The sequence below is a fragment of the Danio rerio genome, chromosome 11, assembly GCF_049306965.1.
Source record: "Danio rerio strain Tuebingen ecotype United States chromosome 11, GRCz12tu, whole genome shotgun sequence".
Classification (NCBI taxonomy): domain Eukaryota; kingdom Metazoa; phylum Chordata; class Actinopteri; order Cypriniformes; family Danionidae; genus Danio; species Danio rerio.
Window position 1 is genome coordinate 41,363,991 of NC_133186.1, and position 20,232 is coordinate 41,384,222.

General features: G+C 36.0%; 2 long non-coding RNA genes across 7 annotated transcripts in view; one reads left to right on the forward strand and one right to left on the reverse strand.

The window, feature by feature from the left end:
- Positions 1-20,232, forward strand: part of LOC137496660 (uncharacterized) — a 148,989-nt gene that overhangs the window by 14,533 nt on the left and 114,224 nt on the right. For 4 of the 6 annotated variants that reach the window (XR_012387322.1, XR_012387321.1, XR_011017158.2 and 1 more), the window contains exons 5-6: positions 4,736-4,946; positions 5,059-5,119. This is a non-coding gene — a long non-coding RNA (uncharacterized lncRNA). Of the gene's footprint in view, positions 1-4,562; positions 4,947-5,058; positions 5,120-20,232 lie in introns of all 6 variants that reach the window. The other 2 variants (XR_012387323.1, XR_012387325.1) reach the window with 1 other exon arrangement.
- LOC141376662 (uncharacterized) lies at positions 4,683-5,961 on the reverse strand. Its single transcript, XR_012387337.1, has 3 exons — positions 5,653-5,961; positions 5,039-5,101; positions 4,683-4,929 (listed from the first exon to the last, which is right to left on the reverse strand). It is a non-coding gene; the product is annotated as an uncharacterized lncRNA (long non-coding RNA).

A 20,232-nucleotide genomic window follows, 5' to 3' on the forward strand; every position in this document is an offset into this window, starting at 1 on the left:
TCACCAGACTGATTTCTGTGAGAATTTTGGGTCCATGCGGGTCCCAATAGGTCTTCTGCAGTATTTGTGATGATTGGGTGCACTTTAACACGATTCATTAGAAAATTCTACTTTCTGCCACTTTTCCTAATGATCAACAAGAAGTCAAGTTATTATTTAGAGATTTTACCAACAGAATCAATGGCAAGACTTTTGTCAGGTAGTGTTTGTGTTAAAACATCACATGGTCAGCCTTTTGAGAGGGTCTATCAGTGTGTGTCGTTTTTGCTCAGAATTTTGTCCATCTTCTTGTTAGCAACGCTGATCTTACAACAATCTAATCGGTTTCCAAAGGAGGAAATCATGCAATGCTCTACTTTTTACCATTCATTTAAAGACTATTTCAAGTGATGTTCCTGATGAGGGAAAAAAATAGCGACTTTAAAGCCTAAAAGGTTTTATGAGCCATAAATCTTCTCTTCAGCAACTCTTATATACAAAAAAACTCATTCATTCATTTTCCTTCGCCTTAGTCTGTTATTTATCAGAGGTTCCTACAGCGGATTGTACCGCCAACTATTCCGGCATTTGTTTTACATGGCGGATACCCTTCCAGCCACAACCCAGTACTCGGAAACACCCATACACTCTCTCACTCACATACACACTCATACACTATGGTCAATTTACTAGTTTATTCAATTCACCTCTAGCGAATGTGTTTGGACTGAGGGGGAAACCGCAGCACCCGAAGGAAACCCACACCAACACAGGGAGAACTCCACACAGAAATGCCAACTGGGGCTCAAACACCTTGCTGTGAGCTAATCACTTCTACAACAATCTTTAGAGTTTTATTCATATTTATATTCTGAAAGTTTTTTATTTTATTTGTTAATTTTCCTGATTGCACACTATATTTTATTCTGCCACTAATGACTTAAGTTATATTGATTAATCTGTCTACTAATTTGCTAAATTATTCAGCTAAGCGATTAATTTTCCAATAAAAAAATGTATGCAACATTTTGTCATAACATACAGTTACTAACTTTTTGGCATAAAATTTGCCACCAAAAAAGCCTATAGTATTACAACGGACTTTTCACAATCCAATTAAATTCCATTAAATCCTTGCCCTACAGGTATATTATGATCTCCACTAAATATTTTGCATTCAGTTAAATGCCTTAAATTAAATGAAATATGTTTAGTATATTAATTCATATTTAATACATTTTTATTGCGTTGAATGTTTCCTAGTGTTGGGTTGCAGCTGAAAGGGCATCCGCTGCGTAAAATATATGCTGGATAAGTTGGCGGTTCATTCTGCTGTGGCGACCCCTGATTAATAAAGGGACTAAGCCGAAAAGAGAATGAATGAATGGTGTTAAATGCTTGTTTTTTAAAAAGACATTATGCCTTTTCAGGTTAATATTTGCACCCTGATAACCCAATAGTTGCAGATTTAAACCCTACGAGTATTTCTAAAAAGCTTTTTTTATTTGTTTAGTGATTATAGAGTACAACTCAAATCGAGCCTTTAGAATTCAACAAACACCTTGAAGTTTTATTGAATTAGTTTTTTTACCCCTTTACTTGTCTCGCATCTGGGTCTGCGGGGTCTAAAAAAAGTCTTAAAATGTCTTAAATTGTTTTAAACATGGCTTAAATTTCCACTGTCCAAGTAAAGCTACCCAATCAGGCCGAGATCCATCCAGTCACCAAAAATGCATCTCAATACAACTTTTTTTTTTTTTTTTTAAGTTTTTTATTGCAAAGAGATCCAGCAAATTCTCCAAATAAAAATTTCTAAACTAAAAACACAATTACACAATTACTCATGATAATAACAGCGCAGCATATCCTTTTAAATGGTCTTCGAATTATACAAAAACTCTTTACAGAAGTAAGGGGAGAGTGGTCATAGTGTTTATAAATAAACATGAAAGGTTAGGTTTTATAACAGAAACACATTAGGTTGAATAGGAGTTAGACTCAATCCCTTTTCGACCAAAAGCCAACAAATATATTGTTGATTATTCATGTAATTTTCCCTTTAATAAAAATACTTTTAACAATGTTAAACTTTGCATTAAAAAATGAAACATTTATATTGAAATAAAAGCGTCTACACTCAAAAAACTAGTTTTCTGACACTTTAAAATATGTGGCTTAGAAATAACTACATTTGAATTTTGTGACAAGCAAAAAAAAAAAAAAAAAAAAGAGAGAGAGAGAAAAAAAATCCACTGGTCCAACAAGACATTATCAATTATCAATATTAGTTCAAAAATCCTTAGTGTTTACCCATGCAAGTTTTAAGGGTATTTAAAAGTCTTAAATTTGATTTGATGAAAGCTGCAGAAACCCTGCACATGTAAAGACAGTAAAATAATGAATGAAGTAAGCACATTATTTATTTAAAAACATTTATATGGTGCTATGATCAGTAACTGGGGAGTCAATTCCACAAAAGTCAAAGACAGAACTGTTTTTAGGGCGAGACAAATGTTAGCGTAGGGTGAAGAAGACACATTGACTGCTGAGAACAACAGATGTCACTGTTGGAGTCGTCCTTGAAATGACACTGGGCCTACAAAATTAATTTGCTCAGATTTGCCCTGTTCAGGGGTGATCCAATTAGTAACGCGTAATCATTTAAAATGCAACTTGCTGACATTTGCCCTCTCTGACCTTGTATGTACATTAGACATGGTTTATACTGTCATTATAGATACAGAATCAAGTTTAAGAGGATATTTTATTTCTTATACTTTTTTAACTGGTTTGGAACTTTTTCTAGGTTCAACTTAAAATGCATACCTCTATCATCAAAATAAGTTTACATACAGACAAAAAAGTGTTCATTGAAATGTTTAATGGTCATTTTAAAGCTTTCTGTATATAGTTTAATAGTTGTTTTAAAGTAACTTAGACATTCCAGCCTGATCTTACGAAGAAACTAATAGGAAGCTAATTGAAGAAAATGTATGGTTTTAAAAAGGAGGCGTGGCACCCAACCCCACCCCTAACACCAACCGTCATTGGGTGATGAGCAAATCGAACTAAATTGTATGAATTAGATCGTACAAATTCATACGAATTAGCCACTAAATCAAAAAATTACGAATTGCCGTGAGATTGCGTTGGTTGTGTAACATTAGGTCCATTAGGTAAATGTAGTCATAAATGGCTAATGTAGTAATACATTTATTATGGTATTTAGTCATCATTTAATGTTATTTACCTTAATGGGCACCTATTTTACCCTTTTTACAAGATATACTGTAAGATAAGCCTTCGTTGTCTCCAAGTTTCAGCTCAAAACACCCATCAGATTATTTATTAAAGCCTTCAGAATCTGCCCATTTTGGTGTCTGAATACAGTGTAGCTGTTTTTGTAGCCTGTGGCTTTAAATGCAAATGAGCTGCTTCTCCCCGCCCACCTTTCCCACAAGCGTGTCTGCTTCTCATCATTACATCAGATAAACAGCAGTCAGTGACAGAGACAGACTAGAATGAAGACGAGGTTCGAACCTCAGCTCAGTTGGTGTTTTTGTGTAGAGTTTGCATGTTCTCCCTGCCTTCGCATGGGTTTCCTCCAGGTGCTCCGGTTTCCCCCACAGTCCAAAGACATGCGGTATAGGTGAATTGGGTAGGCTAAATTGTCCGTAGTGTATGAGTGTGTGTGTGGATGTTTCCCAGATATAGGTTGCGGCTGGAAGTGCATCCGCTGCGTAAAAAACTTGCTGGATAAGTTGGCGGTTCATTCCGCTGTGGCAACCCCCGATTAATAAAGGGACTAAGCCGACAAGAAAATGAATGAATGAATAAATATGGACACGTTTTTATTGTATGGGATAATAATAGTTGAAAGTAATTGAAATCAGGGTTATTCCACCAAATGTTGCTTTCTTAAATTTAAAGTGCTTTAAAGTTAAAAAGTTGGAATTATATAAGCATGTTTGAAAACATTACAGATTTTTTTAATCTTTATATAATGCAAAAATGTTACATTGTTTCATAAAATAATATTTAGATGTAACATAACAGTAAATATTATTCATTTAGATTAAAATTAAAATTTAGATACATTACCCTGGACCAAAAACCATAAGTGGTCCATAACGTCATAAGTGTACATTTTATGTAACTGAGATTTATACTGTACATCACCTTAAAGCAGAATAGATTAGTTTTAATCGGTGTATGGTTGTTAGATCGGACAACATTTAGCCGAGAGACAAATATTTTGAAAATCTGACTAATAAAAAAAAATTATTATAAAAAAATTACATATTTACAGCTGGAAATTTGAAAATATCTTCGTGAAACATATTTATGTAACTTTTTTTTTTTTTGCATGCTATGGCCAAAAATATAACATGTTTGAATCCATTTCTTCTTCCAATCGCTGCTTGTCTTTCCATATAACACACTATTATCAGCTAGACCCAAAATAAGCCATTAATTTAGCATGCTTTCTTTTTTTTTTAATTGCCTCAAACATACAAAGCCTGATTAATCATTTGCTTTATTGGAGTGTTACCTGCACAGCCTGCCCTCATTTGCATCCTCAGTGCCCTTGCTGGGATGCCACTGTCGCGCAGCATCTGCTGAGCCCGGACAAAGTCTGGAGCTCCTGCCAGCCGAGAGGCCCCTGGGAGTCAGGATTGTGTGATAACACTTGGAAATGATAGTTTAGCCCAGGAGAGCACTTGACACGCAATATCTACCCCACTCCGATCGACAGGCAAAGCAAGCTCAGAGGAGGGTAAACATCGGGCGGGATCCAGAGGAAAAAAAAGCCTTCATCACACGCATCCGGTCCGGCGCACAATTACCACTCTGTCCATCATGGGGTCTCATCACCGGAGGCTTTTTTCTCACCCGCCCGCAGACGCATTTATTCTCCTCCTGGCCTGTCTGTGTATTCAGCCTCGACAGCTGCAAATAGACAACAGGTAATGTATTGACAGTCTAATAAAGAGTGTTGGCACTGGATATAAATCACGCAGTGCTGCATGTTTATTTGTGTGGGGGGGACGACTCTCACCTCTTTTGTCATATTAATAGTTATCCAGATGAGACGGAGAAGGTGTCATGGGAAGGACGAAAGCTGAGGAAACAACCTAATGTGAGTTAAACTATTTATTTTTTATTTTCTTATGAACAGCAAAGACAAACTGGAGCTTTCAGCTGATGATTGTTAGGCTCCTACAACACAAGCTGTTTTATTTTCCCATGATATTAAAATAACATTGTTTAGATGTTAGAATGAGTATGTTATAGGGGAATTACCAACCTACGTCACATATGACGTCACACGGGTTCAACCGTGCATACCGGTTGCAAATAAAGACCGGTTGCAATAGCAAACATGTCAAGTTGTGGGGTAAGATGCTAAATTGGAAAAACGTGAATATGATTGTACACCACACTGCTTTTAATGCCAACCGGTGATGTCTCTGGCTAACAGCCATCAGAAGAGCTGAATGGAGTGAGGACCCAATTAAAAATGCTTTACTCAGCAGTTCTTAATTTATATCAGATAAGTTCCCGCTGAATCATACACATTAATCATTTTTGATTGCAGCAATGATTTCAGCAAAAACAGTTACATATGCTTAAACTGCCGACACTAAATGCTTAGAATGAAATCTAAAGTACCTTGCTGTACAGGTCTAGTTCGCTGTCAGAATGCAGTTGTTTTGCTTGGTGATGATTACCCAGGCCTTGTACAGTTCCGTTTTCTTTCTTTGCCTTTATAGACAGAACCTCAGTTTTTAGCACTACTGGTTTTGAATCTGGTAATCATGGAATGTTATTTCTTGCACACGATCACACAGAATAACATTGTAGGCATCTAGAGACTTGTAGGCCTTGTAAACTCCACACAGAAATGCCTCAGCCGAGGCCCAAACCACTGACCTTCTTGCTGTGAGGCGTCAGCACTACATACTGCGCCACCACGTCGCCCTGGTTTAAATATTATAGAGTAAAAAAAAAGTTTCAAAATACAAAATTTTCAGATACCCGAAAATCTCCCTGGGTTTGTCAAATTCACAACAGTCCTTTTAAAGTTTTAAAGGGGTAGTTCACCCAAAAATGGAAATATGCTCACCATGTACTCCAATATATTACATTTTATACAACAGTTCTGTCTGGTTCTCGAATCTGATTGGCTGATAGCCGTGCAATATTCTGCAATATCAGAACTCTTACAGCTTCTTTACCCTTTGTGTATTACTCCACCCACATACAGCCAGCAAAAAGCAGACACTACAGATCTAAAGTTTAAAAGACGCACGCTCAACTGTTTAACTGTCAGCTTATGATTTGAATCCAGAAGAAAGTAGTTCCTCATACAAAAGTGTTTTTGAGACTCTCCATGTTTTTATTTTGTTTTTATATACACAATTATGCCGTCAAACTGTTGTATAAACACAATATCACACCCATAGCAGTCGATATGGCTGTATATCGGCACTAGTGGGGGCACTAAGGCACTCGGCCTGCGTCCTCGTGCCAATGCACGCCTCCCACCAGTGCCGATATACAGCCATATCGCACTGCTACTCGTGTGATATTGCTCATATATATCGTAACTGGTTCCAAACCTTTATGAGTTTCTTTATTCTTTATTCTATTCTTAACACAAACCAAAAATTTTCATACAATGTCGCTAGAGCGTGTACTTAAAGTTTCAGCTTAAAATAGCACACAAATAATGTTACACATCTCTAAAAAAGGCTCCTTTTGGGATTTGACCTAAATATTTTCTTCTAGTTTGCTTTTAAAAACACAATCGGTTGGGTTTAGAGAAGGGTGTGTGGGGGGTCGGTTGATATCAAGCCGATGTAGTATGGATGATGACAAGCTGACCGGCTTCTCTCACAGACGCACAAGAAAATTACGTTAATATGTGCAGAAATGCACACAGCGGCCTCAGAGGGATTCACGAGAAATGGAACATATGAGAAAACGTGCCCCAGTAACGTATTAAGGATTGGCAAAAATGTACACAGCACCCTCTTGTGAATTTGTGAAAGCAAAAACCACAAGAAAACACAGTCCTTGATACACATGTGTCAGTTCTCAAAAATGTATCCCAGGGCACATTTTTTTTTATTAAGCCTGGTTGGATCGGTTAGATCTAGATAGACTACCTATGCATCCAGTACACACATGCTTGGCACATAATACTATCTGAATTTATTGCACTTACCTGCAATGTGAATATTGCATATACTATTATCCCAATAATGAGAAAATTTTTCGATATAATGTGCAGACCTAGTAGAAAGACAGATCATATATTAAATAGGCAATACTTTCAGCTCAGTTCTAGACTAATATTATGCAGGGCTCTTTAAACTTTCAGTGTTTTATTCGAGAAGGCTCTGTCTGAGACTTTACTCGACCTTCACAGCAAAGAAACAACCACAGCAACGGTGAGGGTGGACTGAAAGTGTTTGACAGCTTACATTTAAGGAGATCACAGCAACCTTGGCTGAGTGCAATCATCACACCAAGGACTTTACTGTTCTAGAATCCATACATACCATAGATAAGACTCAGAAAAGCAGCCAGAATGTTTTAAAATGAAAATGCAATATATTAGAACTGAATAGGAAGGCTAATGGATAGCTATTGTACTATAAATGAACGTTGAAAGAGGGACTCAATAAGACGTTTAGAGGATAATATCATAGCTCTTTTCTGTGGTACAGGATAATGTGGATAAATAGCTATTTTTTGAGGTTGATTCCATCCAACGGTGTAAACACAGATCACAAAGCACATCTCAACCAATGGTGTGAGTTTGTAGGCAGGACTACTTTTTACCTGACCAATAGAGTTCAACATTCACTCTGCAAGTAAAGACTTCCTTAGGAAAATTAAGGATAAATTATAAGCTTAAAAAAATATGATATGTTGTACAAGATGATTTCTGTATTTAGTATTATCAGCAACAGTAGCAAAGATCTTTTTTTTCAGCAGGTTCTTTCTTGATTTAAATTTTTATTCAAATGACAGGTTCTAAGTTCTTTTTGTTAAACCAATGGTTTTTGCAGCATTTTTTTTTGTTTGTTTAAATGAAAAGCAAATGATATTTGTCTCCTCCCTTATTTGCTGATCCGAAAAATGGTCCGATCCGTGACTCAAAAACCGTAGTGTGGTCCAAACCGTGAGATTTATGATTCGTTATAGCACTGTAAGCTTGTGATGGTTTCAAACTGCAAAAAAAGATTACGTTTCACAGGTATAATAAAATACTTGGTGTATTGCTTTATTATAAATACATGTTCAATTGTACAAATGCGTTAAATTAATTAGCAAAATGATCAAAGTCAAATATCAAAGTACCAAACGTAACACTTTTTCAATTCAGTCTCCTTAGTAAACGTTAGCTAACGGATTAAAATTAACACTCACTACGTTTACATGGACACCAATAGTTTGAGTTCAATGCGATTAAGAAAATACTTTGATTAAGAGTTAACCATGTAAACAGCGACTTTTAAAACTAATTTAATTAGATTAAGGTCATAATCGAACTAAAGAAAAATCGAATTAAGACGTGTGGGGAATGCTGATTTTAGTAGCATTATTGAAGTGCATTAAAGACATGTAAACACCTTAATCGAATTATCACCGCCATGTATAACTTTTCGTAGCATTTTGCGACAGGACAGTCTACACACACACACGCACACCCGCGTCTGCACACCTGCATCGTGAAATGCTAATGTTTTTTTCTTCCATTTAGCATGCAGTATGAACTTCCATTAAAACATAACTCTTCCAGCAGTTCATAGTTGCATCCAATATCTCATTGGTAACGGAGGGCGTGTATGAAATGTCCGTGAATGAAAGGGAAAGTGGCAAGCTGCAGTTAAAGTCAACAAATTAAAAATGAAACACCCAAAATTGCATGATACTCCGGAGGAAATGCGTATAGCGTGCTGACGCAATGACATTAATGGAATTATGTGCTATAACATGTAAAACGGGATCATGAAAGTAACACTCAAAAAGCAACTCATGTAAACACCATAGTTTTATTATTCTCCTAATTAGATCAAAGCAAATAATTCGATAACCAATGTCCATGTTAACGTAGGCAGTGTGAAAAAAACAGATGCATTTAAATACCAATACAACAAAGACCTTTATTAGGAGTTAAATACAACAATGTTAAAAGTTACAACAGAGACCTTTTTTTTTCAAAGTTAATTTAAATAAAATGGATGGACCCTAATGCATCATAGCAGATGGGAAACCTGTTTGAAAACAGTGATTATTTATAGAAAAATTAAACCTTTCTTTTAGAAAACTTCAACTAAGAAGCCCATTATTTTGAAAAGTCCAGCCAATAAGAGTTGTGTTGACACCTCCGACAGCTTATTAGCACCATAACAATGATTTGGAGTATATCTGAGGTGGATTTGCCATAATTAGATTGCCTCTCTCTTTCTCTCGCCCTCCTGCTGCACTCTTTCATTTGAGTGAAAGATACACATTCTCACTTGCACCTCTTCTGCCCGTAAATACGTTATTAATGAGAGAATAATTTTTTATGGCATGTCATGATAGCAGTAAATGACAGAATATTTGCCGGAATTAGTTACTGCCAGTAACGCTATAGCGGCCAGATGGCTGGTATTTTAGAAGAAAGAAAACAAGAATTGAATAAATAATGTTGGAGATGAAACAACAAGCATGCAAAACTTGCTCTTTTTTTTGTAGTCACTGACTATTTTAAGCCTGTTTTATTATGTTTGACAATTAAGAGCACTTATCAGTAATGGTGTCACATGTTAAACCGTGATAACATTTACTCTCACTTCTCAATAATTAACTGAGTTCTTGATATCTGTTCCTCTGGAGCATTTGCACATTATCGCTAACAGCATTTTAATTACCCTACATTGACAGTTTGAAAACCCAGTGTGATTTCATTGCTATTTGTAATTATGATAAACTGCACATGCTCAATTTAGTAATAGGCACTATAAAAGTTATAATATTACAAATTTAAAATGTTAAAAAAATGAGATTGAGTACTTTGATCCCACTTTATATTGTGGCCTTATCTAATATGTACTCACACTGAAATTATTTATTTGTTACAATGTACTTATTGTGTAAATAAATACATGTTTTTTAAATTGTACTTGTGGTTAATTAAATACATGCATGTAATAACACCTGTAATATATCTCTTGTAATTTCACTGTTGAGCATCCCTTACAACTTAACCCACCCTTAAATCTACCCATACCACCAAACCTGTCACTAACCCTACCTGTATCCCATCTCAAGGGCACCACAAGTGTTGTACATTACATTATGAACAAAGTAAGTACATTGTATTTATTTTTTGATGCAACTACATAGTAGTTAAGGCCACCTAATATAAAGTGGGACAGCTGTAAAGATGTACTCAAATGATTCAAAGAGTCAAAGGTAAATGGTTGTACACAATTTATTTGGGTGATTTTAAACAAGCAAACTAACATTATTAAATTAAATTTGTTTGTTTAAATTCAACTCTTACAAATTGTTGGCAACAATTTTGCACATCTCATTTTTTCAGTGTACCTACTGCCTGTGTAAATGTTTAATTATGCTGTCAAAACAGATTTTTGTAAATTTCAGTGTATATTCAAATGCAGAAATGTGCACTGAATTTCACACATAATTATTCTAGAATTATTTAATTTCTTCTGCTGGTAATATGCAATGCACACAATTGTGCACAATTTCAGTAATTATTGGTTAGGTTTTGATGCTATTAATAAAGAATATATATATATATATATATATATATATATATATATATATATATATATATATATATATATATATATATATATATATATATATATATATATATATATATATATATATCAAAATATTTTTACTTATGGCATTGTTCAACCAATATTGTATTTTTTGAGTGTCGTTATTTTTACCAAAAAAACTTCTTCAAAATTCTTGCAATTGAAATGGTGAAAAAATGTAAATATTCTATTCTATATTCTAAAATTACTATAAATCTGTATCTGAAATAAAATAAACAAAAACACAAATTGAATAACAAACACAGATTAAACACATAGGGGCTTGACCAGGATTCTGATCTTACAAGGAACTGCAAGTATTTTACGTTTTGTCAGTTTAGTGGCTAATTCTTACGAATTTCTTAATTCTTAAGAATTTTGAATTTGAGTTCAGTCATCCAAAAATGTATGTACATTTTCTCGTACGAAAATGTAAGATTTTTAAAAGGAGGCGTGGCACCAAACCCCACCCCTAACCCCAACCGTCATTGGTTGATGAGCAAATCATACTAAATTTTACAAATTAGATCGTACGAATTCATACGAATTAGCCACTAAATCAAAAAGTTATGAATTGCCATGAGTTTGCGTTGGATTTGGTTAGTACTTTGCGTTGTGGGCACAGCAACCCGGTTCGAATCCTGGTCATGGCACCAATGTAACCCCCACCGGTCCTACACCACTCAACCCGCTCCGACCTGAGAATAAACAAGCGACTTCTGGCATGGGAGTGGGGTGCTCTAACTGTGCGTTCACATGACAAGAGTGTCAAAGTTTGCCGCCAGAGCTGTAAAAGCAGACAGGGTTATTGCTCAGTTAAACGCGCAGTTAGAGCAACCAACTCCCATGCGAAGAGTTGCTGGTTCGATCCCATCTCAGAGCGTCAAAATTCCCTACATTGATCTCAAATTTAAAGAGGCCGTTGCAGCATATCAGCAAATCACCTACATTACCACATAAAAAATGTGTGTGCTGGTGTAAAAATGGTGCGCACATTTTATCAAATTCACTTAACTACGGAAGATCAAGTTGTTGCATATGCTGTGGCTTTAAATGTGGCCAGTAACATTTTTTATTTAAGTGCCTGTAAGAAAGCATTGTAAATAACTGGAAAACTCTTGGAAACAACTGTGCTCATAACCAAAGTTCACAGGAATTTGTCCTCTGGAATCCTCTGTCACTGAACATCTACATTACGATTCCTTGCCGTCGAACTGCATCATAGCTCATTACCATAAAATTAACTTGATTTCAACTCTCCTCGACTCCCACACCGGCAAAGATGTACCTCGCCGCTTATCACCGCCGGCTCCCATTGAAAATGAATGACTTCCGGCTACTTTGACGCTCTCGCCGCTTTCGGTGAGAACACACAGTAACAAGAAGGCTAAAGACCATTACACTAGTATTAAAAATATAAGAGGAATACAAAAAAATACAGGTATAAAATAACAAAGCTAGAGAGTAAAAAAATGTCCTTAAATTAGATCGAAAAACATCCAATGATGGTGAAATCTGTCGCGAGGAAGGAGAGCGCGAGTATTTACAACACTTAGCCAACTCAGGGCCGGCTCGTGACATACAGTAGGCACCATAGGCAAATGCTACGTGCGCTGTATATCCAGGGAGGCGCCAAAAAATGAGCGCGGTTCAGTTGGTTTTGTTTTCGATTTTCCTGACACACATTCAGTTAACGTTATAGACGGCAATAACTCAAAAACCTCTTACCCTTAAAAGATCTAAAGTGTGTTTCCTACAAAAAGACAAAGCTGGTTATGTTTCACAGCTGTCTTTTTCTTGTTTTTCGCTCAACATTACGAGCACTGCTCCCTTTAAGCCCTCGCAATATGTGTTTAGCCGGGAGAGCTCGAGCTGAGAGGAGCTCTCAGTAAGGGACTGTCAGAAAAGTGCTTCTTTTTTCCGTTTTTCTGCTCCGCTCAGCACAAGCTCTCCTTGTTGTGAGGGCTTAAGTGTGTGTGTGTGTGTGTGTGTGTGTGTGTGTGTGTGTGTGTGTGTGTGTGTGTGTGTGTGTGTGTGTGTGTGTGTGTGTGTGTGTGTGTGTGTGTGTGTGTGTGTGTGTTTGTAGTTTAGGTGCTGTCTATGTTTGTGTGTGTGTTTGAATAAGAGACAGTGTGGTGCTGTGTGTCTGTGTATTTATACAGACAGCTTGTTATAGCCTCCCCCTTAAAATATAATGTTGTATATGGAAAGCCTCGTTAATGCACCGTGATGCACCGAGATATCGAATTGAACCGAATCGAAGGCATGATAATCGTTACCGAACCGAACCGTGAGACCAGTATAGGTTCACACCTCTATATAAAATAACAAGGCTAGAGAGTAAAAATATGTCCTTAAATTAGATCGAAAAGCATCCAATGATGGTGAAATCCTGAAATATTATTTTTCTTTTGGATTATAATGAAACATCTCTCTCTTTCTAAAAGTCTGTAAACTAAACCAACTGCTTCCACCCGCTACTTTTTCCACCCTACAGCTGCATTGTTTGTTTTCTTCCCAATTTCCAGAAGACCACAAGCTGCATTTCTTATCCACAAACCAGCTGTCCTGACACCACGCTTAACTTCAGTCCATTTGCGTTGGACACGTGCCTGGTTTTAACAGTACGCAGTGGTCTATGTAATGAGAAGTGGTTTTTGTGAACGTCTGATTGTCTCCAAAAGTTGATGTATTCCTCAGGGAGAGCGAAAGGTGAAGATCTCACTGCTGATCCACCTGAAGCAGCTGCTTAAAGCGATTCAGCTGTAGAAGTTGAAAAAAACTCCTTGATTGAGCTGCGCTTTTGTGCGGCGTCATTATCGTTAAATAAGCTGCTGTCTCCCTGCCTAATGAAGACTGAGATCGTTCGAGCAGGACATTATGAATAAGCTAATCAAAACTGAAGCGTCGCTCTCTTTAAAATGATCTCACAAATGGGTCACATTTAGTTTTCGGTTATGAATATGGCAAATTAACAAGCGCATGTGTTAATTTTGTCGGCTAATTGTTCTTTTATTGCGACGTCGTCTCCATTTACAGTCGAGCAAGTTACGGTTGAAAGTTGATTAGTAATTGTTGGAATTGTTCACGTCGTGCTTTATATCCTCTTATGTTATCTGTTATCGTTTTGTAATTGTGGTTATGGATCCTGCTCTGATAATTCACTCATCTTGGCTCTGAATAAAAATAGATACTCAAAACACCTGCAGTCTGTAATATAATCCACATTCAATGCTGATGAGTGGAGAAATACAAGCCCAGAGCTTGTAGTATTTGTATAAGTGGATAAAAAAAGAAGATCTGTAGTCATATTTCACCACAAACAAACAAACACACAATAAATTAATGAATTAATATGTTTATTGGGATGTACAGTCAAGCCTGGAATTATTCATAATCTTGGCAAATCCTGGCAAAATATTTTGTTCAAATGTAAGTACATTTTTATTTCGGCTAGAATAATATATATATATATATATATTAGGGATGTGCGGAGCAGCCGGTATTTGTATTTGTATTTGTATTTGTTGAGGGGGAAAAGTATTTGTATTTGTATTTGTATTCGAGTAAAATTCAAAATGGCGCAGAAATATATATTTTTTTCTATTACACTTCTAATTTACGTTATAGTGAAAGTATTGTTTAATTATACCCATTATATAAATTATAGATATGCAATATTGGCTGTTGTTTTTGAACATGTGATAAGAAATGTCATTGAAAAGAAAATAACATAGAAGCCATTTTCTCATCCATGGTTAAACCAACAACTAATAAAATACCATTGTGAATATTATGAACCCCACCACCACTGTTCTTGTTTAAGGACACTGAATAGACAAAATAAAAACAAATAATACTTCAAAAAACTGTTCTTCTTCTGAAAGAACTTTTTTCCAATGGACAGAATTCCAAAAATAAGCTAAATAAATCTAAATAAAACCCTGCCGGGGAGATCTGGCAGAACAAAAGTATTCTATATAATACTAAAAGATGCAGCCCTGCTATATCATCTGCCAGCCACAAAAAAGACACAAAGTTTGTTTGTTTGTTTATTTAGAGATATCTGCAAATATTTTTCAATGGAAGTCAATGAAGGAATATGAATAGTCAGTCATAATATATTTGCAGATATTTCCAATCTAAATTATAATTATGACAAGTCAAAATATAATTAGAGATATCTCTAAATATATTTATGGATAGTCTCAACAAGGTTTAAATGCTAAAACGGCTTGCCATACGCACAGTGGCACAGTGGAGATTTCTCTAGTTATATCGTTTCAGTCGTTTGTTATGCAGTGACATGCAGTCAAATATTTCGCCAAACAGTCCTTAGGGATGCGGTGACACGCAGTCAGATATTTTACCGGACAGATCCGCCACTTTTGGCGCGCATAAACAATCATAAAGCTCTCGTGCTGCAGGAATGAGGAGGTCTGCTGAAGGCGCGCAGCTGATGTGCAGTGAGAGGTTTGCGTCTTTAATAAACTACGGCAGTTTGCGATCACTGAACAGTAAGAATGATTAATAAATCCACATGAAACAGTCCCTTAACAGTCACGTCTCGCTTTCAGTTTCGGGCTTTGGCGCGTTTTGCACTGAGCGTGTCTCTCTCTCTCTCTCTCTCTCTCTCACACTCTCTCACTCACTCACTCACGCGGGCATGCACTGTGGTCTCATGAGGAAACGCTGCATTTTGATATAGTGTTTTTCTTGCTCCCGACTACAAATAATTTTTCAAGTATTTGTTCGAATGAAGTATTCGTAAAAACACACTATTCGTGCCTTTCCGAATACCGTATTCGGGTTCGGCTCCACCCTTAATATATATATATATATATATATATATATATATATATATATATATATATATATATATATATATAATATTATATATATATATATATATATATAAGATAATATATATATATATATATATATATATATATATATATATATATATATATATATATATATATATATATATATATATATATATATATATATATATATATTTGCGTTAAACAGAAATTGGGGAAAAAATGTACAGGGCAGCTGGCCAATAATTCAGGATGATTCTGACTTCCACACTTTATAAATATACAGTTGAAGTCAGAATTATTAGTCCCGTTTTGATTTTAATTTTCTTTTTTAAATATTTCCCAAATGATTTTTAACAGAGCAATGAAATTGTCACAGTATGTCTGATAATATTTTTTCTTCTGGGGAAAGTCTTATTTGTTTTATTTTGGCTAGAATAAAAGCAGTTATTAATTTTTTTTAAAAACATTTTTGGGACAAAATTATTTGCCCCTTTAAGCTATTTTTTTTTTCCGATAATCTACAGAACAAGCCATCGTTATACAATAACTTGCCTGATTACCCTAACTTGCCTAGTTCACCTTATTAACCTAGTTAAGCCTTTTAATGTCACTTTAAGCTGTATAGAAGTGTCTTGAAAAATATCTAGTAAAATATTATTTACTGTCATGATGGCAAAGATAAAATAAATCAGTTATTAGAAATAAGTTTTTAAAACTATTATGATTAAAAATGTACTAAAACAATTTTTCTAGAACAGAACAGAATTTGGGGGAAAAATAAACAGGGGAGTTAATAATTCTGACTTCAACTGTGTGTATATATATATATATATATATATATATATATATATATATATATATATATATATATATATATATATATATAAAGCATTCAAAGCGCTTCGCTTTTTACACATTTTTTTATGTTACAGCCTTGGAAAAAGAGTTTTGCAAATTTTTGCAAATTTATATAAAAAAAAAAAATGATAAAATAAAAATCACATGTACAGAAGTGTTCAAAGCCTTTGCCGTGAAGCTCTAAATTGAGCTCAGGTACATTCTATTTCAACTGATCATTCTTGAGATGTTTCAGCAGCTTCATTGGAGTTTACCTGTGGTAAATTTAGTTGATTGGACATGATTTAAAAAGGCATACACCTGTCTATATAAGGTCCCAGGGTTGACAGTGCATGTCAAAGCACAAACCAAGCATGAAGACAAAGGAATTGTCTGAAAACCTTTGACATGATTGTTTTCAAGCACAAGGCTGGGAAATGTCACAGAAAACAATCTGCTGCTCTGAAAGTTCCATTGAGCACAGTGGCATCCATCATCCAAAAGTAAAAGATGTTTGGAACCACCAGGACTCTTCCTAGAGCTGGCCGGCCATCTAAGCTGAGTGATCGGGGGAGAAGGGCCTTAGTCAAGGAGGTGATCAATAACCCGATGGTCACTCTGTCTGAGCTCCAGCATTCTTCCGTGGAGAGAGGAGAACCCTACAGAAGGACAACCATCTGTGCAGCAATCCACCAATCAGACCTAAATGGTAAACTGGCCAGATGGAAGCCACTACCCGCCTGAAATTTGCAAAAAGGCATCTGAAGGACTCAGACCATAAGAAACTAAATTCTCTGGTCTGATGAGACTGAAATTGAACTGTTGGAGTGAATGCCAGGCATTACGTTTGGAGAAAACCAGGCACCGCTCAACACCAGGCTAATACCATCCTACCAGTGAAGCATGGTGGTGGCAGCATCATGCTGTGGGGATGTTTTTCAGCAGCAGGAACTGGAAGACTAGTCAGGATAGAGGGAAAGACGAATGCAGCGATGTACAGAGACACCCTGAATGAAAACCTGCTTCAGAGTGCTCTTGATCTCAGACTGGGACGACAATTCATCTTCCAGCAGGACAATGACCCAAAGCACACCGCCATCAACGGCCTCTTTATCAATGGAGTGGCTTTAAAAAAAACTCTGTGAATGTCCTTGAGTGGCCCAGCCAGAGCCCAGACCTAAATATATATATATATATAAATTTGCAACAATTTCAAAAAAAAAATTTTTTTCAACATTGTCATTATGGGGTATTGTTTGTAGAGTTTAGAGGAAATAAATGAATTTAATTTAATTTGTAATAAGGCTGTAATAAATAAAAATGTGGAAAAAGTGAAGCTCTATGAATACTTTTCGGCTCCACTGTAATATTGAGTAAAGGGTGGGGCTTTATTTTTGCGCTCCTTCTGTTTATTTTCCTAATTCACATCAATATAACTTTTATTGGGGCGTGGCTATGCATATTTTGTCCAAGCAGGCAAGCTGATGTCATCAGAGAAGGACTGCGTTTCAGCAAAAGCAATTAGATTTTTGATTAAAGATTACCTAAAAAAGATGTTTCTTTTTTTTTCTTCTTTTTTTTCAGTGGATTGACTCACACAGATTAATTATTCACTTTAAGACTAACAATGTGCGCTAGCAAAATAGACTTGATAAATTTTGATTTCGTCCAGACTTTAAATGCAAAGAGTTGAAATGGTGGTCACAGAGCTGTGCATTCAACAAATGGCTTTTCCCAGGTGCTGGCCGATAAAAGAACACGCTCATAAAAACATATTTTCAAAGCCATGCTAATGGTTCGGACCCTAGAGGTTTTTTTGCCTGTGTAGTTCTCTCAATGTCACAATAAAAGAAGCTGGATCTCCCTGCGTGGTTTGAGTCCGAGTCAGAGGTCAAGCGTTTGAAGCGAAAAGCCGTGTGAAAATCTCTATTGTGTGGAGAAGCGCAGGGCGAACTGACACTCTTTAACAGTTAGCAGAGTCGGTTCAAGGACTCTCCTTGACATCTGACAATCCAGCGCTGTTTTTATAAAAAAGCAAGAGAATGACTGCATCTGATCGCCTTGTTAGACTGTTCTTACACAAGGAATATGGAGTAGCTGTTTCTCGGTTATGAGTAAGATGTTGTAGGGAAGTAATTTGGCTTTATGAGTTGTTGAATGCACTTGGATTCAAGTAAAATGTTATTATAGTGTGCATTACATCATATACAATGCAAAAAAGTGCTTGCCATAGTTTTTTTGTCTTGTTTCTAGTCCAAATACCTTAAATCAAAAACTATAATTTAGAAAAACTAAATATATTGTCCAGTGTTTCCTCTAGGATTTTTTCCAGCTGTGGCAGCAGGTCTTTTTTTTTTTCTTCTTTTTTCCACAGATCTACCTGTGGCATATTTCAATGACAAATGTCCTGAGCGCAGTATTAGAAGTCAAGATCACATTTATGTAATAGCCTACAGCATGCCGATCTCTTTGCTTGCGCGCCGATTTCCTCTGCTCGTGCACAAAACTTCTTGCACGCCCCCTCAAATATAAGCTGCTTCAAGACCGTGCAGATCTTGTGCGCTCTCGAATAAATGCTGCTGAAGTGCGTTTTAGTGCGTTTATGTAACGAATATGTCTCCAGCATTTATTAGATTTGCTAGGAATATTTATAAATGTCTCCCTAATAAACCTAGAGAGTGATATTATTGCGTCCTGAAGTAAAGTGAAACAGCTATACGTTGTGTTTGCTGGCATCACGCGCCTGCCAGTCAGTCAGCACGTAACCTTAAAGGGTTAAACAAACGACGCACAGCACTACTAGGGTTACAGAAAAGTTTGCGCTGTTATAATTCACTTACCCTTTAATACGTTTTGGTGCGGTTATTACCCGCTATTTAAAATAAAATGTTTTGAATGAGAAGCTGTAATGTAGCCGTGGTGGGATGAATATTGGCGTGGCGCCCCGCCATGGAAGATTGAATGTAGCGGAAAGCATGTTGTCTTGTTTTTAAAAAAATAAGCAAAATAATCTTGTTTTGCGTTTTGACAATTATTTTGCTTTACCTATTGGCAGAGCATTTAGCTTGATTTAAGGAAAAACACACTTAGGCCCAATCCCAATTCTATTTTTGTACCCCTACCCCATCCCCTTGGAACAGAGTGTGAAGGGGGAGGGCTTCAAAATTTATCCTTAGGAAATGGGACATCACTACAGCACCTGCACATGTCATCATATGTCATTGCGATCTCTTTCTTCAGACGAAATCAACAATCGTGACTGCTGTAGTTATTCCAGTTGTGTTATTTTTTGATATTTATCTTCAGGAAATCACCAAAGGCATATATCATGTTATGCTAACAATATAATGTGGCAGTAAGCTCCTAACTATACTGTGCATTTATACCATGGTCATATTTATTATATTGGTATTGGATTGTTTCGAAGTTCAAATGGCACTTACATGCTTGTGTTTTTATTTTTGTAATAAATATGGCTTTTCATGATTAATCATGATTAATTATAAAAAAATATATAGTAAATCTTTTAATTAATTGACAGCCCTAGTTAAAAGTAACCTATTGAATTGAAGTGAAATTCTTAAGTAGAAAGATTGAATGTCGTGTTCTGTTATCTAATACTTTAAACTGCACTGAAAACATTTGCATGGGCTGAATTTCATTCATTCATTCATTCATTTTCTTGTCGGCTTAGTCCCTTTATTAATCCAGGGTTGCCACAGCAGAATGAACCGCCA